Source organism: Cyphomyrmex costatus, unplaced genomic scaffold (assembly GCF_001594065.2).
Source record: "Cyphomyrmex costatus isolate MS0001 unplaced genomic scaffold, Ccosl1.0 scaffold453, whole genome shotgun sequence".
Taxonomy (NCBI): domain Eukaryota; kingdom Metazoa; phylum Arthropoda; class Insecta; order Hymenoptera; family Formicidae; genus Cyphomyrmex; species Cyphomyrmex costatus.
The window spans coordinates 105,358-125,372 of NW_017278779.1; the positions used below are offsets into that span (position 1 = coordinate 105,358).

Here is a 20,015-nt window from a genome sequence, read left to right on the forward strand (position 1 = left end):
CAGTTATTCTCTCACTCTTGACATTAAGGGAAAATATATGAACGCGTATTTATATCGTCAAATGAGAAATGTTACAGAACATGTAGTCTTCACTTCTGAACAATGTCGTGTTAAGTTTCACGCGTGCGTGTACGGGCACATAGACGCGCGCGAATATCGTGATCTCCAACATCGGTACAACCATATATACGCCTCGAACATTCCCATGACATAAGATAACCTCTGAACTTAAAGCCCTCGGTTCGACCGGTCGAGCCCCAACCCGCGCTAACGTCCATGATGGAACATTGTGATTTAAGAATGTCGAAATGCGCTGTCGCGCCATCGTATTTCCACCTCCGACGACCTTCCGCTTTCTTCGCTGGCGCGGCGACTCACTTCCTTTATTTCCTCTGCGCTTATTGTGCGCGCAGAGTATACTTTAGTTTTTAATTTTAATAAGATTTTTCTTATCTTCGCTGGCGCTGTCGACTTAACGGACGACTTTCACGTCAATTAGTGCAAATTCATCTATTTACGGAGAGGGCAAGATCGATGTCGCACGTGTTGTCAAACGACTTTGTCAGATACGCTGACTGCGCTTATCAAATTGAGAATTTCCGGAGCCTATATGTATATAGAAAGAACGGTTTCTTTTAAAGTATTTACAGGCTTTATTCACCAAGCTCTGGTGAGGTTAATTGACGATTATTGTTTTCTAATTAATTTACTCTTTATTGATTTCTAATTCTTATAACTAGAAAAAGATGAAGAGTTACTTGAACCAAGATTAAAATTAATACATTAATTACGTTGGTAATAGAAACAAGCTTAACTCGTAGAAGTGTCAACAGTAAATTAATGTATCAGACTTCTCTTCGTTAAAGCAAACTGTATGTTTAATTCTCACGTTGGCAATCGTGATAATTGAATTAACCGTTGATTGATGTTAATCGGAGTTGTGTGATCAAAAAGTTAATAATAAATGTTTAGCTAGATTAGATATAAAAATACAGATATACATTTAATAATAATTGTTTAAAATCATCAAGATAATTATATAAGACTAAATGATAATGCTGTAAAAAGTTTTGACGTTTTAGCAATTAATTTAAATTACATAATTATTTTGATGGGCTAACGATATCTTTAAAGCTGAATGTTAGATAAATTTTTAAATGCTTCAACAATTTTACGTGTGAAAACATGTGTGGAATCCTTGAAAATTCCTAATTAAGATAAAATAATCGATGAGTGTATATTTAAGACTTATTGTATAATAATATCATTTATTATTACATGATTAATATGTTATAACAAATTTATTGACGATAAGAAGTTTCCACAAAATTCGAAACGCAAAGAAGTTACATTTCAAAGCTTTCGAAATTTTTTATTTTCAAACAATCATTAGTAAGATACGTTGATAGCTTTTATATTATATTTTCTCTAGTAATCTAATTTAATAAATATATAATGTATAATAAAATTTATAATAAAATATATTTACTATAAGCTAAAGTTTTCAAACAGGAAGGCACACAATTTCTGTTTGTCTTGCGCGATAAGATTAGCGTGACCCGAGAAACGTGGGATTCTCTCCTCTACATATGCGGAATGTCTCGCGAGTAACAACCGGGATTACGATTGCGAGTTGTACGTACCGGATAGGTGGGTATAATCGTGTTAAACGGCAATTGGTAATACGCGTTCTGGGAACAGATCTGGAATGTTCCACTTGGCGATCCGTGCGTATTACTACCGTAACCCATCACCCTAATCATCTCTCTAGCAATGTAAATAAGAACGAATCGATCGCTGCGGTAAAGACAGCTTTATCTCGTCTTTGAGGATCTGGTCACGCAACACCGCGCGCAATCTAATTCTCCCTATACAATTGCCCCTATCGTTCGAGGTATTTCTACAATTGATCGATCGCGTATGAAGTGCCGAGCATTGCGTTGCAAGCCAATTAGCCAATTTTCTGATTAAAACACTCTCGGAACACATTTCTTTCGAGATAAATACGCTCTGAAAATTTAATCGCGAAATTAAATTAATGGAAATCACTAATTAATTCTTGGATTTCTGGAAATTTGTCCTTGTATAATACTGTATTATATGTACAAGCTTTCAGATTTACAGCGATAAATTGACGTGGAGAATTTTTGACAATCGTCGTTGAAGTAAGATTTATCACGGATGTTTTGAATGTGCTTCTTCAATATAAAAATAAAGAGATATTAATGAGATTCGAATGATGTAGAGACACTTATCAACTTTTTTGTCAGATATGTCCTTCTCTTATGTACCTAACAAGCGACATGAGTTCTTATAACACTTGTGGACTGACAGGACATTCTTTCACCTTAACTTCAAAAAAGATATACCGATGTGAAATGTCCATGAGAGAGAATGAAAAAATTAATAACAAGGATCAAGTATGCGCAACTTAACGCATCCGTTTCGTCTGCAATTGATCGGTTATTAATCATTTAAAGCTAAAAAAAAAAGAAATAGGACGTCATATAATCGACCCTAATTTGAATTTTAAGACACTATACGGCGAGTACGTTACGCGTGCCTGATAGTGTTTTCTCCTGCAGGCCGTGGCATCGTGACTAATTTTCTACACCGTTACAATAATAGCAAGCGCAAGCGCAAAAACGTTTTCCGTGCGTCCGGTCGACGAACTTACGCACGGCAAATAAAGTAGCGATACCATTTCACGTCGCGTGCGTCATAGTAACAGTTATTAGCAGATTTATCAAGACATCAATCGCTTTTCATTCGTAAGTACCTTGAAAGTATAAAAATATAAATAACAAGAATAAAATATAAATAAGACTTTATTCCTCCATTATTTTTATGTTTCGTCCTTATTTTTATGCAATATTTTTTTAAGGTATTTTTAACACACTATATCAACTTCGAGCAAAGTTTCTATCTAGTTTTAATTTGTATATGATGTTCTCCAATAAAAATGTTTTTACGAAAAAGATTGCAAAAGGATACAAGATAATTAAATATCTCGCAAGAAAGTTAATTTCTACCACGTTTATCAGACGCTGTCATTACCTGCGAGAGCGTTGACGATAAATATTGATTGTCTGAGAGTCGCCTGAATAAAGGCGCCTGTCAACGATCGCGCGTTCAAAGGCGGAGAAGCGAGTGAGCGCGAGCGGAGAATATGGAAGCGTCGTTTTCACATTTTGCGAAATCGCGTCGCGTCTATGGCGCTCTTTAAAGGTTGATTCACCGCCGAAGAAGAAGAAGAGATCCGCCTGCCGTGCTCGTGCCAGCAATAACATTATCCTCCGTCAATTTGTTCCACGGATTTTACTTTCACGGTGCGTCTATTCACGTATCGATCGCTATTATCGATTATTCGGTCAGCACGTGCGTGCGTAAACCTGTTTACGCAGCGGTAACATCGTTGGAAAATTTCTGCTTAATTTTACATATACGTCCCAAACGGGCCATTCGAATCTTTGTGTTAATTTAACACGAGACGAATATGTTAGAAAGTAACACAAATATTACATATGTAAAAGAAATCGACACAAAAAATGTAATACTGATATAATTTGTAAGCAAATTGTGGAAGACGTATATTTCCAGTAAATTTATGATATGTTAAATTAACACATATTTTATTCGCGCGTTCATCTTAGAATTTACGTTTTAAACACTATTTTTATATTATTTATTCACTTACTCATAAATTATGTTTTTGGACACTAAAAATATCAATGTAACATAAAATATTGGAATAATATAATCACATTATGTATATTAACAATTGAATATGTTGAAAATGCAATATAAAATTTTAACAAGAAAACTTCAGTTTCTAACACAAAATATCTTTTACTAAAAAAAAAAAAAAAAAAGAAAAATCATCGGAAAATCCAAACTGAATCTTAACCGTCGTGAAATTGTGAAACAGTCAGAAGTGTAACAATCGTACTTTTCATTTGATAACACAAATCGACACAAGTATCGTTCTATCTTTGTTATACTCACTGAAGAGTCGAGAAAGACAAAATGATGATTGTGTCGACTTGTGTCACTAAATGAAAAGCACCAAATGTTCCGTGTACCTAACTGTTACTATATTACTTCGGTGTATGCGTTTTCAGATAATAAAAATGACCAGCAAACAAAAGCACTATTTGTCATCATTTTAACGTCAAAATAAACATCTTTAAGTCAGCTTGTTTGCTGGGCGTTTCTCGATATATTTTCTCTTATTGACTAAAGCTATTGACTTTTCCACAATTATCATTGCCTACTGACAGCTATCACAACTATATGCACAGAGGGAGAAAAAAAGTCGGTAAATTCATACCGATTATCACCGAGTCAATTTGCAATAACATAAGTAATAAGTTTTAGTATCTCGCGACTGGGTGTATCAAAGTGAAATCTTACGGAATAGCAAACGTTTTATAAGTGTCGTAAATTTGGCTGTAAAGAAGTTAATTGTTAAACTGCAATCGGTGACTCCCCGGTGACCGCATGTCTTAAGACATGCTCAATTACGAAATCTCGACGAGCGGTAGCGCCGCCGACAACGAGTGGCGCTGCGTGGCCATGCGGAAAGGAAGCCGACGATGTTCTTTTCTCTTAGACGGTAGGGCTTGGCTTGGCTACCTCCGGTTACACCGTCGTTATTGTGATACGACCTTATCTCCTTGCGGGTATTCACCGATAGCGTCCTGCGCGCAGGCACGTTGCGAAAGCAAAGGTACTACCTACTCATAACGATTTTATCTCTTGTAGTGATATAGCAATTAATTCGACAAATCGAAATACGGGCAAAATATTGAAAAACGGCTTTCAAAGTAGAAGTAAAGGCGCTAAGCATTTATATGAAGTAATCATATTTCCGTAGCGACCTTGCATAATCCTCTATCGTTATTATGTGGATAACTTGACATTTTCAATTTTTGCATTCAAAAGAACCTCGGCCTTTTATATATAGCGACTTCGTGTTCAAAGGCGACAGGTCCATGCGACTTATTAGGTCTCGAGACGACACTTTATCTTTGCCTCTGCGAGTAGAACTGAGTTTTTTAAGAGGTCATTCAGAGTCTTTACGGCTGAACTTTGGAATAACCTTCCTTGTGAAGTTTGAAACGTGAATTCTATCGACTCTATTCTATTTCAAGAGGAGATTGCACTAATATTCGTTCAATTTACACACACACTTTTAATTTCCTTCTCTCTAGTTCTTTTATCTATATGTTTGTATTTTTACATCGTGTTCAGCTTATATAAATATTATTATGCGTATAATGTTAAATATAATTGGTATACACCGGACTGACGTTTTATACATTTGTATTTACTTGTTGAATTCTGTATTTTATTATTACCTTTTTTATTTCTCTTTGTATATTAAAGTTAAATTTGTATTACGGCATGTTATTTTTTCTTTTCTTGCATGTTTATGATAAATTTATAATGTTTCTGCGCTGGAGGAAATATTATCTCAGGATTCTGAATAAATAAAATATGATTCATTCATTCACTCATTTATTGCCACCGTCCTGTAGAGAACGCAGATATCAAGACAGATTAAAAAAATGGTTAAAAAAAGAAGAAAAATACGAAGTACAGCTTTCTCCCGAATACGACACGCCGAAAAGAAATATGTGAAATCTAATAGCTCCCGCCGAGTGCACACTTCGATCCTACACGATTGAATCCACGTGCCATGCTTTAAGTGTACGCTCGATTATACTCCCTCTTGTGCGAGAAGATTACTTGCCGCAACGTCTTTGTCGAAATGCTCAATGGAGAACGAGATACTTTCCACACCTTAATCCGCTAATATATCTGTTTTTTTTTAATTACTTCAAATACTGTCTTCCATCTATATTTAAATCATTTTTTTAAGCAGTAATCGAAATCTATGCGACGCATTAAGATCTCGAATTCTCACTTGCGCGAACGTCCCAATTATCTGTACTTTTATTTTATATTAAATATTATCAATGTATTATTCAAAAAGCGTTTTGTTTAAAAGAATACCTCAGTAGGTGTGGATATTGCGGAGAAAGACACAGAAGATGTGTACGACATTCTGAAAACATTTTAAACGTCAATGTGTGTGTGTGTGTGTGTGTAGTTATATATTAATGTAGATAAAATATTCTTAAAGATATTCTGCAGATAGGCCGTGCTTATGGCACGTGGAATATTTCAGGAATATTACGATTTTTCAGCAAGATATCTCGACGAAATCCCGCAGATCTCCTCCGGCAATGGAGAAGCCAAAATTGTGCGACGTTAAAGCTCTCGTCGTGCGGTAACTTTTTGCAAAGAGAAGCTTTCTTTGCAATTTTTTAACTTTATAATTTAAATTAGATGCACCGGATAATGTATTCTTTATACCGAAATATATAAAAAAAAAAAACCAATTTTTAACTAAATCCTGTTCATATCATAATTTATTACGGGCGTATTCGAGTTCTGACTTTCTCGATTATACAAAATTATTTACTGTATTCAATATATTTCAAGTAATAACTTTCACACAGACACGTGCTCACCACAAGCAATCGCTAAATGAATTCATGTCCATAGGAAGTGATAAATTTTGTTTCTTGCACGCAAATTTCAAGTCTCGCTTATCTACCGATAAACATTTGTCGCGTTGATAATAATGAAAATGAAATGTCGTGTCGCGTCGCGTCGCGTCGTCGGCGAGTTTGCGAAATGTATCGTCGACGAGCACGAGCCTGTTGCGATTGGCCCGATAGTCCAGTTCCTCGATTGCTCGCGGAAGGTACTTGCATATGTACGGTATCTCGAGAACTCTCGAGCAATCTCTCGACAAAATTGCATCATGCTTTAAACAACTTTCAATTGCGTAAATTAATACGCGTTGCCATCTGCCTAATTATCTGAAGTACCGAAAGGTACAGGCGTGGAAAAGCCTGCGGCCCGACAGGAGCGCGTTGCAGGGATACACGTACTCACTTACGAAATACGCAATAGCGCGCAATACATGCACGGGATGCAGATTGAAGCGCATTCTCAAGCGAGGAGTTACAATTGTGACGACATGTCGTCTCTCTCTCTCTCTCTCTCTCTCTCTCTCTCTTTCTTCATTCGCGGCAAGATGATTTCAAAAATTACGCACTATTGTCGGTTTCCTGTAATTTCGTCAGTGTGAAAGCGTTATTAGTGGCTCGAAGAATCGATCTAATCGTGCCAATCAATAAATCCGGAGTTTGTTCTGTTTCCCTCCATTTATCACGTTTGTCCCTCTCTCTCTTTCTTTCCAAGCGATAAAGTTCTAGTTCATATCAAAAGCTTGTCGAGTCAAAAGCCTCTCTCTGCTCGAGAGGTACGTCGATAGGAGCAACTCTCCGAATATTCGTCAGATAACAACGACGAAGAGACGAACGATCTTGAACGTATAGAGCTTCTTGATGCGTTATCCAAGACAGATCCTTTTTCTTTCTTCCTTTCGAAGATCTCAGTGATGAAATAAATGAGATACGTGCGGTACGACTCACTTCTCCTTCGTCCGAAGGAAAAATAGTCCGAAGCTACGAAGCCATGACGACTTGACTTTTTGCCAAACGATGTCCTGTCCCCCGCGACACATCGACACTCCGTTAGATAAAATTTCCGAGCGCTTTCTCCTCCATCGCTAAAAACCTTTGCGGATTATTCTCCTCGCGCTCGATTGGCCGAGCGCAGCGAGCGGCTCTGAATTACTATGCAAGAGACTCCGGAGCTATGTATTTGCGCTGTCTGATTTCTTTAGACTTGTAAACAAAGTAATGAACACACGTAGCATGAATCATTTGAGGAAAGTGATACAAATTTCGCTCGTTCTAGACAAATTAAGACGCGCTTCTTTCACGAGATATTAAATTGTAAAGCAATTTCAATTCAATTGTAACTTCGTTGAAATAAACGAAATTTTAAAAAGTTTTAAAGCTTAAAATCACTATTTTCGAAAGTTTACTATGTCTTTTCAGTTACTGTGAGTTTGATATATTTTCCACATATAGAAAACTACGAATGGAACGAAATGGAAAATTTTCTTCTCACTTGGTGAGATTGTCACGTGTCTAAAAAACACTTGAAACTTCTTGATTTCTAACACACGAAAGTCTAAAGTTTTCCCTATAACATTGTTTTCAAACATGAAATTTCTAAAAAATACCGTTAAAAAACATTTTTTTAATTTTTCGAAAATTTTTAAGATTTTTGTTACTATTCGAATTGTATTAAAGACGCGCGCGCATTTTGAATTTGATTCATAACTCCGTTAAAAATCATTGTAATACAGAAAACGGATCCTCAATGAAACATTGCTCTATCAAAAAATTACCAATTTTTTTTAAACGTATACATATAGACATACAAATGAAGTAGCGCTACGAACTTTTGTTCCGATCCAACAGATAGAATCTTGAAACGAATTTCATTACCATATAATAGATTAAATTTAGGAGGTTATGAGTGCTGCTTCGGTTTTGTTTCTAAAAACGATCTCAACAATTCTGACATGACTATCACCAATTGTTAAGAGATCATCTTGCTTGAGTGATTTTACAATTGTGGACACGATTGAGAAACTCCGGTAAGAAAAGAAAAAAGTGAGAAAGTAACGCGATCGCGTATATCTGCGATATCACGATTTTCATGTGAGATTTACACTGAGTCTCTCGGTAACGAGATGCGACTAATGGCCTTCTCTTTAGCGATCTCGTTGAAAGATCAGCGATGTGTGGAAAAACGATATCTCGATTGGAACGCGAAGTACATATGAGGTCCTCGCGCGAGAATTCGTCGACAGATCACGATCGTGAGATACTCTCGAACGCGGAAGTTCTATACAATCGATGAAGAACAACGCCAGGAAGATCAGGTTCAGGGCCGCAGCCGGAACTTCTCGCGGGTTATTAAATTTACGCAATTCATTAAAAATCGTAACATTGTCGACAAAATACAAAACGATGAAAACATGCTAAATGATGTACATTGTAAAGTTTCTTTAAAATTCCCTTTCTTATTCCTTGAACAGTTTTTTCGTTTATTTTCTCAAAGATAATAAAACGGCTGGCAGATATTCTACTTATATTATATTTTTATTTCCTATTATTTATTTTGTTTCACCTATTATTTTTACATCCAAGGGATGGGTTTGCTGAGATATGTATCTAAAAATTTAGCTGGATTTGAAAATAACTTTGTTGGACAATCAAAATAATAGCGTAGAACGTTCAAACTGGTTGTTAGAATGTCAAGACTTTTTGTAACATTATACTTATCATGCTTGAGGTTCCTACTTAATTATTTTGATAGTTGAACAAAATTATTTTCAGATCTGTATCTAGCTAAATTTTTAGATAAAAGTAAAATCGTTCTTACATAAAACGCTTCTTCGCGTTTTCAAATCCAGATTGCCAACGCATATCTATACGGTCGTGAACTCATGTTTCTGACTCGATTCAACTATACCGGGATAACGATAGGAACAAAGTGCCCTCGGATTCCCCATGAATTTACGAGCTTCTCACGTATGTCGATCCGTGCGCCAGATGCAAACTAGCGGTGCCTCGGTACATAAACGCCGTGCTCGCTGATGCCATAGTTGTCTTAACGCGAATTGCGGTTCGCCATCGTGCGGATCTGAACGGAGCGTACTATTATCTAGACGTTGCCGAGTTGTTGAATTTTTGCGTTCGCCACTCGCAGCTGTACACACTGTTTAATCGTCTGTACCGACGAGCGACCTGGGCACCGTAAACGGATGCAAGGATCCTCCGTCCGACATGGAACGCTGAGTTTCACAGAATATTCGAACATGTTCGACACAACGCGTCGATGACTGGCGATAAACTCCCTCGTTATCGCAAATCGTTGCAGAGATTATCAAGTGTTAGTGCTGTACAATGCAATTTATTTCTCGTTTGTGGCTTCGTAAAATCATTTAAGTGAGAAATCATGTCGTTGCTATAAAAATTCTAATTGTCATGTAGGTATTCCTCTGCAGGTAGACGTAAACATAATGACAAAAAAAATCAATGCCACAATTAGTAAAAAAATATTTGCTACGGAATAATCAGCCAACAAATAATTTTAAAATACATATGACGTCTTAAATAAATTAACGAATTTGAGATAATCTAAAAAAAAATTAAAGAAGTTACTCCGCCTAAGCGGTAAACGTTAAAAATACATATCTCTATCGTTGTGATGTTATCGTTCTGAAAAAACAATTTCTCGTGCATATAAATCCGCCTATATCAGAAAGATTTACGTTATCGCATACAACTTATCTGATAATTTTCCATTTTACCTACGGATTTTTAGAGGATTCTAAAAGCCTTCGCTTGACAATCTCTTCATCATCAAACATAAGATGTCTCGGCCGGTTATATATCACTTTCAAAAATACACTGTCTCAATTATGGAATATCGCCCATGGCGATAACGTCGGGAAAATCACACCATAAGGTTACACCAATCACCATGCATGTCTCCTGTCTATCTGTTTGCCAATATATCTTTTATTCATAGAATAATCATTATCGTCCTATCAACCTAGACAAGAAATTCTCATTACCTTCGTATCTTCTCCACACACTTCATCCTTACTTATAGCTAGATTTCTAATATTGAGAAACAACACATAACTTATATTTATATAATTTAATCTAATTATTTTTACGATTGGTTACTTCATTTTAAGACCCTGTACTTCCGTTTCACACGCTTATTTTGTTAGACTCGTTAAGTTTTTCCGCAATGTCACAGTTATTCTTTCAGGAATTTCTACAGATATCTATTGCGAATTCAAGCGAGATAATTATTCACTTCCTCTCTCTTTAATAATAAATCGATTCCTCTTTAGTTACACCTTTCTTCCTTCTGCGGCATCGCCGGCATCTCATACCGTGAGAACTCGACTACGTCACTTCATGTTCAGGTTCCGCGACCTTAAGGCCAATCTCCGTACTGAAGAACTCTCATAGAGACTGCCGCCTCTGTCTTGGTTCCGTTTCTCGTATTCGGATGAGCTTTTTCCGGTATTTCATAGAAAAAGAGAGAGAGAGAGAGGGGCATTTTCATTCACAAATACTGTCGAAGAATACTCTCGAAGAACTTTCGATAAATAGCGCATTCGGTCGAACGGTCTGCGAATCGCGTTATCTCAAATGCGAGGCTTCCGATCGGCGGCAAAAATGCACGTTTATCTCGTTACTTTTTATTACTAACGAGTTCAAGTCCGGGGATAGATTTCCAGGTTCGAACGTACTTCTGGTATCTCGACCAGAGATAGTCTCATAAGAACTTATCTCAGGCGAGCAAGTATCGATTTTCATTCAAGCAGTATCGGTCTAAGCACAACGTTTGCGGACGTGATGATAGCCGATATAAATATTTCTCTCGCCTACAGAGACGCAATGTCGTGAAAAAACGTCGTACTTAGCCAGAAAAGCCGTCAACGTGGCCGCCTATCCGACGACACATTTTGTGGCCGTTCTGTTGCTCGCGGGAATGCTGTTAACACAACACGTTTGACATCTCTGGAATGTTGCATGGAAAGCGACATTTACTTATTTCATCGTGCGAGAATCGCGTTCTTTATACTCTTAGAATGTCGTTAGGCGAATCGTGCGCCTCGCCGGATACTTCCCGTAATTGAAGCTGATTTTAAAATTGTAATTCTCGCGGAAGGTTTCTCGCGAAGCGAGCCGAGAAGCGACACCGATGTAAGCGACAGATAAATACAGCCGAGCACGACGTCATTACGTTTCATGACTCTAAATCATGTCGACAATTCTTCTTCGTACGGAAACGACCGACGAGCACTCGGACGAATCGCGGCCGTTTTATTTTCGCGATATCATGGTTTTATTAGGATATGGAATTTTTAAACGTTAACTTATTCCGTGTCAAGCGGGCTAAGCCGCGTTTTCTTAGCTCGAACGAACATTTTCTGGATATATTACGTTGAAAATGTAACGTAGATTAATAGAAGCAGCGATTCGCAAACCGATTACACACTCAAGGAATTACGCTTCTTGCGGAATAAAACTGCAGGAGAAAAGGAAACTTTATATCTGCAGCTCATCGACGCTGGTGTTTGTATGCGTTTGTACGACAAAGATTAGTCACCGGTTGTCACAATGATTCGAAATGAAAACAGCGGGATTGTTAATACTTATAAAATACTTAACATAAGAGCATAAATCAGACGTAATAAATCTGATCGTATCCAACTAGTTATACGTCATCTAAACGGATTATAATGATAAATTCGTTACAAGCGGAGCAATATTTCGTGTGATTAATGCACGTCACGGCATCTATTATTAAGCAAATCGATATTGAAATTCAACCTCGACGAGTCGTATTCGAAATTAGCGAAATGTCAAACGGTCAAATCGGTTATTCTCGGCATTGACTCGGGGCGGAGGTAAACCACGTGCATGCGGTAGATCGAGGGCTTCGAACAAGGTAGGCCATCAAGAGGAATTTCTCTCTCCCTCGAGAGAGAGAGAGAGAGAGAGAGAGAGAGAGAGAGAGAGAGAGAGAGAGAGAGAGAGAGATGTGTGCAAAGACCAAAGACAAATATCATCGGGAAGATGAAAGCACGTGGCCGCAGCGGCCCGATGAGATGCGGAATGTTAAAAAAAAAAGAAGAAAAAAAAAAGACAATGACGCAGGAGCGTGCGATAAGAAGACGGAAGAGGATTACTCGCGCGTGAGATCCGCGGGACGATCCAGGTTCCGCAGGTTCGAATTGCAAACGGGCGAGAGCGAGCGAGCACCGTAAACTGTCACGATGACAAACGAAGGCCGACATGTGCTTGAAAGCCGCGCCAGCGCCAGCGCGTTCTAAGTGCGGTAATAGCGCACTCGCGGCGAGTAACGACAGATGCTAGCCGAGGAGAGCTCGCAGAGAGCCGTGGCAGGCAGGCCTCCTTCGGAATGATCCCGCGGCAGTTCCTGTATTGTTCCCTCGCTCTCTCGCTTTGTTGATCCGCCACAACTGCAGCGCGCGCGCGGTTTTCTCCGCTTTTCTCTTCGTCTTCGTCTTCTACGTCCGAGATGGTGCGCGGCGCGATGAGAGATCATTGGCACGGTGAAAACAAAGGGTATAATGGCCGAAGGATACAATGGTCCATTGTTGCAGTCTGTGCTATTTGTCGAATGAAGTTAATAATTGGCGAGTAAAGGGAAAGGACTGACAGAGATGATTTCCCGACCCGATTTTTTTTTTTTTTTTGCTTTTTCTTGCTAGCGGTCAAGATGTACAATGTTTCATAAATCTTAGTTTCAATAGATGCATGTAGCATATTATTAATTGCGCAATATCTTGTCAATTGATCCTTACGATTATGAAAGCCGCACATCTATAAGTGTTCTACTTGAAGTATAAAATGTAACTGATACTTCGCCTTACGGCGATTGAGAAGGGTCCAACGTTTATTTATCTATAACATTTTAAAACCTCGTAGTATACTAATCGTTCAAATTGTGCTTCTAATGCAAATAATTCGTTGTTATAATCGAGGGTTAAAACTGAAATTAAAATTATAAAAAAAAGCACACAATTAAACCTCTCAGTAAATATTGTTATTAATTACTGTCGCAAATGTGGAAATGTTTCTCCTTTTGAAAGTAATCTCTCGCGAATCATTCAATTGAATGTGAAATTTTATTTGGTCGCAAGCTACGCATTCGAAACTCCTCGGAACTCCCACCGAACGATTTTAATCCGGCGACGGGGTATTATTTGCAGACACCGGAATAGAAAGGCGTTGGCAGAAATTCCATCGTAATCAATTTTCACTTGGCGTGCCTGTCACAATGAGTTCGCGCGGACAATCGAATTTTCTCTATTCCCGTTTCTTTGGAGCGCGTCCATTCGCCAGCTCCAGACTGGCGGCACCGATGCGATGGTACTTTGGCAGCCGATCGAAGATTAAACGGTGCATCGATGTGGTCTATTTAACGTAGAATCGACGGCCGCGAGAATCCGATGGCTTCGATTATCCCGTCCGAATCGCGCGTTCCCGAAATAACTCTCTTCGCGTTAATTTCCCCTCATTGTGGAAATTACACCTGAGATAATCTAAAATCTGGATTGTGCGCGGCTTTATCTATAATCGCATATATGTATCATGAGTTATAATCGTTGAATGATTATTTTTTGTATGTAGAATATTTTATAGAATGCTTAGAATAGATTTGTAATTAGCATAAAATGAAGAAGAAATTGTACACATATAAATATACCTACATGCCATTTTCTTTAACGATTATAAATATTTACAGTTTCCGAAATACGCGAGTCTTGTTCGAGTTATGATTTGATATAATTTTGTTATCTCTCCAAACAAATTTTCAATACTGTGAAATGCATAAACTCACAGCGATAACTTTCTCAATTATTCCATATTAATTAATTCGCAAGTATTGCCGGATTAATTAAATTTATTATCAGCACCCGCAATTCGAGCTGACATCTCGTAATAATTGATTTGAATTCTCGTAGTCATGGATTTGAATTTTAATTAACCGCACTTCCTACAGCATGTCTTATACAAATTTCCATACCCGTTCTACAGAGGCGATGCTTTATCTAAATAATAAGTATAATCACGAATGTAATAACGACCACGTGTATAACAACTTCGTATTATCGTTTGTATATTCCGTCCAGAAATAAGCTCCAAACAATATAATCATCGGCCTTTGTAACGACTTCAAACACGGTTGAGGGTGAATGTAATCAGCGGAACTTGGCCCGCGGGAAACCACCGCACCGTCTAGTATGTGCTAACAGAAACGTGCACATTTTAGTTGGCTAGCCGGCCGGCGTCTTTGACTATCACTGGGCAAAGTTAGTAGCGCTAACAATGGTTTACTGACGCGGATTAATGAGGCTCGCTTGTCATGGATGCGATGCGACGCGATCGATAGTCAACGTTCGATCCAGTGGGTGCCATGCCACATTCCGGTTGAAGGTCGCGCGCATATCTCGTTACGCGCATTACACGTCTCTATACGACGTGCATATCGCGACTGTCATATGCAGCATGCGTGCGAGCGTGCACTCGCGATGCGCGTTAACGTACGATGGCAAAGGTCCTTCTTGAAACCTTGTAATAGTTGCATCGGATTGCCGCCGCGACAACGTACGCAATCACCGCGGCGGAATTCGCGTTCGCAAAAGCGATTAATGTCGTGTATGGAAACCGGTCTCTCCGCGCTGGTTTCGAATTGGCCCGATCGCGAAATCGCCGCGAGAAAGATATTCCATCATTCGAGGGATTGCTCGCGGCTTGGAACAGGCACGTTTTATTCTTGAACTTGAAAGATAAAAAGCGAACTAATAATTTATATTTCCCCACACAGGGAGAGGATGTGAGATTATTATTACAACTTGTCAACTGCCTTCGTACGCAATCAAATCGATAATAACGTAAATAAATTACGTAGATCCGTAGAAAAAGTAATAAAGGCGCTCTCCAAGTGTTGGGAGAACCGTCAACCGGAAAGATATTATCGCACACTGGGGTCGTTAGAGGATTCCACTGGTTTGATCGATTGGCCGCTCGAAGAGGCCTTTAAATCCTTAACACGCGGTTAAGAAATCAGTCGAGAGCGGATGATTCAGGTGTTGTGCACTTTCAAACGACGCCGAAGTACCGGTCACGTGCCAGCACGCGGCTGGCGTGTTCTGTAATTCGCTATTGATGCTAGGTATCGCGAGACAGTATTATATTCGTATACGAAACGTGTGTTAGTAATGGTTGGCGATGGATAATATCGATCGGTATTGGCTTGAGGCGTCGGAGACGTCTAAAAATATTTGGCCGCTTGTGGGACAATGTCGTAATACAAAATCTTCGTAGTGACTGGAAACTGAGTTATTAACCTTGGTGTGAAGCTTTCCATGCACACGCAACGTGCTGTAATACTGGTCGAATTTTATTCGTAGTATGTAGTATATTTCTAACGCAAGCATAAAACAATTTTATTAAAATAAATATAAATGAATAAGTTGCACATCCTGCAATTTTACAATATAATTCTAAATACATGCACAAAAAAATGGTTTTGCTGAAATATCTAAAACTTTAGCATCAGATCTGCAAATAATTTTATTGTACCGTTAAAATAATCATGTAGGATTCTCGAGTTGATTGCTAAAATATTAAAACTTTTTGCAGCATTTAAGTTTTTTATATAATCGTTTCGATGATTCAGCAAAATTATTTTCAAGATTTGTATCTACCTAAATTTTAGATTCCTCAGCAAAATCGTTCTGTCCGTGTGGCTCAGATTAAAGAATAAAATGAATTGCGCAATAGAGCATAAAATGCAAGCAACAAAATGCAGCAAGATGACTATAAATCATTCGAGGTTGAACGGTCAGAAATTGGATTAATAATATCCGCGAAGCGTATAGAAGCTGGGATCTGTCAATGTATCAAACAAATCGGTGGCCGGTCCGGTGAAAGTGTTAGAAATCCACCTTTGGTTCCAAATGTGGCCCGCGATGGACTACTTCTTCGCGACTACGTGAGCTGTCCGCGACCACTGAAAGCGACCTTACTTTCGTACGTACTTTCGTACTTTTTGTTTCGTTGGAACGCAACGAAAGTCGTCGCACCGGTTTTTTGCCGGGTCGGTTAATTGATTCTTTTCGTGATCGTCGATAATATGCCTTATATAACGCGCAAGTTCAGTGTAACGCCAGTAGTAAATTTCGCCAGTGTTTCATGCAAACTGTGTGAGCTAACGATTTAACCATCTAGTGAATATGAGATTAAATAATATAATCTAGGTTAGAAAAGTTACTTTCTAAGTTATCCTATACGTATTTGTTATATGAAAATTAAGTACAAAAAGTAATACAAAATTGGAGCAAATGATAAAAAATAACATAAAAAATAAAATAACCTGATTTATAAATCGATATCGATTGATTTTTCAGCTTTTATTTGATTTGATATCGACTTCTACATTATCTATTGATCTTCGAAGAAGATCAACACGGCATCTATAAAATGTCGATCTTCTTTTAAAAATCAATAAAAAATCTAATAGGTATCAAACCAAACGGTCCTAAAAATTAATCGACTTCAAATGGAACTGTGAACTCGAGATATCCAAATACCTTATTGTATACTTAATTTCTATGATAAAAAGTAACTTGTAAGTAACTTGTAAAGTAACCTTCCCAACCCTGAATTAATAATTATATAACATTAATAAAAAACTGATAAAGTCTAGAACGCACCTAGATAATTAATATTGTTGCACAATATTATTATTGATCGTCTGGAGGTTATACTGTTTGTTTTGAATTGTTCAAAGGTATAAATAATATTTTACAAAAAAAAATTACAAATTATAATTCAGATTATTAAATCAACAAAAATAAATCAATTAAGAAAAATAAATCTATTTCCGACAAGAGAAGAAAATCGTAATGCTGAAATATTTCACACACAGTGAATTTAAAATCATAAATAGAGAGAGAGAGAACAGGTGTAATGATAAAACAGTTTAATTTTTTATGCTAAACATTTTACAAAAATATCGATAATTTGATGTTAATCTAAGTGCCTAAAAATTGTAAATAATTTCCTTTAATTAACTATGAAAAATATTGCCTCAGCCGGCAATAAATAAATAAAGAGCCGTCAAGAGAGTGAACAAAGTTTTTCTTGTTCAAAATTATTTAATATATCATTCTATCGTAAGCATATACAATGCTAAAACACCGTATAATACATTTACTTTTTTCATTCAGCTGATTCGACTTTTGTTAAACTGCTTATTAAATATAGCAAGTGTAAAATGCATATAGTGAGTACTGCATGATCAACGATAAAAAGGCTAATTCGATACAGGCTAGTTTAGGACACAATGGCATGCTCAATATTGGGTTATTAAATCTGAAGACACCCGGTGGATCATAGTTCATTCAATTAGGCAGTCATCAGTGTCATAACTACGATATACGGATGTGCATATTGACCCATTTAACTGCGTTACATATGGTCAATGCATGATACACGTTGCTACGCCAATCATTGAAATGGATACGGAAGAGAGTTTTATACAAAGTACAATAAATTGAAACGGTCGATTTAATAACCGGAAGACAGACGGTTTAACTGTTTTTATGTTTTATAATCTCGTTGTGTGCATTTGATCTTCTTCGTTTGTAGTAAGAATAAAAACGAAATAGAAAACTGCAGATTAAGAAATCGTGACAATAACGTAATATTTTTCCAATGGTTTGAACAGTTAAAAGTTTTTACAAAAGAGGAAGTTTATTGACTCTCACTCTCAAGGAAGACGAGACAATCGAAAGTGATTTACAAGTAACATGCAAAAGTACTTTACCGCGACCTTTATCAGCTATTTGTGACATAAACAACACTTTTCTCTTTATTTTTTACTTTTATATATAATAAGATAAATTTTATTCAAATGTGATATACTTAATGTATATTGAAAGTAATTGATTCACATTTACACGTCCGCGTATGTGAGTGTACTTAAGACAGACTTCCTTGATATAGAACACATATCACGCATTACTACATCTTTTATTTCCGCATCGCAAGTTCGATGAGGATCGATATGCCTTCTTTCGAAACAGGAGTTATCGAGAGAACTTTCGATGAAAGGCAAACCTAATGTGATGAAACCATTATTTCATTAAGCGATTACTGCGCCATTAATCGAGCGCTGCTTATTATCGATAGAAAGGACGGAGTAGCGCATTAGAATAGCGCCCCATCACATCGTATTGCATCGCACAATTCCCAGCGCGAGACCATCGAGCGATCATTGATAACCAGACGATAGCATCTTCGTTGTCAGCAGCTATCTCCAGCGAAGACGGAAGAAGCACGAAGGCTCGAAGAGGAGTACTCATTCTGAGAGACATTCGCCGGCAATTAATTTCTTTTTTAATATTCATACGCCGCTCTTGAAAACTTCTCGAGACTTTCTATGCGACAACGCCGTCCCATATTGCGTGCATATTAAGCAAGTAAGAGGCGCCGTTGATTGCTATCACCATGCGTGTGTCCACGATGCAACTTTTTCAGAGAATTGAAATCGTGAATTTACTGCTGAAATAGCATCCCCGAGTGTTTTATGTTTTATTTGACAGATATACGAACTCGGTAATGACTTTTTCAAACTGTAAACGTGGTATTAAAGCTTCGACATGAAAAGATTATATCAACGATCCTCGATCTTTTTTACGAAAACAATGTCTAAGTTTACCACAGCGTCATAATATCATGAAAAGTAAAAAATAATTAATGTAATAAAATTAATAGCGCGCGTGCTAAATAAAATATTTTTTTTATCCCATTTTTCTCGCGTTTATTCTTTTAGAACGTGCAACTTAATTTTATCCGCAAATTGAAATAAATGTATATAATGAAGTGTTCGAATTATGCACATCGTTTCCTTTTATACAGAATTTTTTAATTTTTTTAAGTTATAGTACGGCTTCTTGACTGTTACGTGTACATGTTAATGATATTAGGTGTGCTTTAATGAATGTCGAGGCATAAGTTACTAATTGTAAGGAGCGTACGATGCGACCACATTACTGATCCTGAAAGGACCGAGAAACCGTAACTAGTGGACTCTCGTTTGCCACGCGCTCCAAAGCTGAATTCGAAATTTCATCCAGATCCCATAAGCCCGTGCCGGATCGCAGGAACTCGAAATTGGATTATGCCGATTGTGCTGGCCACAATCGAGTCACAATAGGATTACGAGCGCGCGGCGCAATGGGCGACGATTCCGAAATTCGAACGATCTGACTTCGAAACTTACGGACGTACGTCTCGCGTCTCGCAATTTGCATAATCGACGAATGGGATTAAACTCTAGAGAAAGATGGACAGGGAGAGAGGGAGAGAGAGAGAGAGAGAGAGAGAGAGAGAGAGAGAGAGAGAGAGACCTTATTATTTTTTTTTATATCGCCCTTGACTCTTCATATT

The 20,015-nt window shown here is 37.7% G+C and overlaps 1 protein-coding gene across 1 annotated transcript in view; it reads right to left on the bottom strand.

Annotated features, from left to right (window-relative positions):
* Positions 1 to 20,015, bottom strand: part of orb2 (cytoplasmic polyadenylation element-binding protein orb2) — a 159,636-nt gene that overhangs the window by 60,161 nt on the left and 79,460 nt on the right.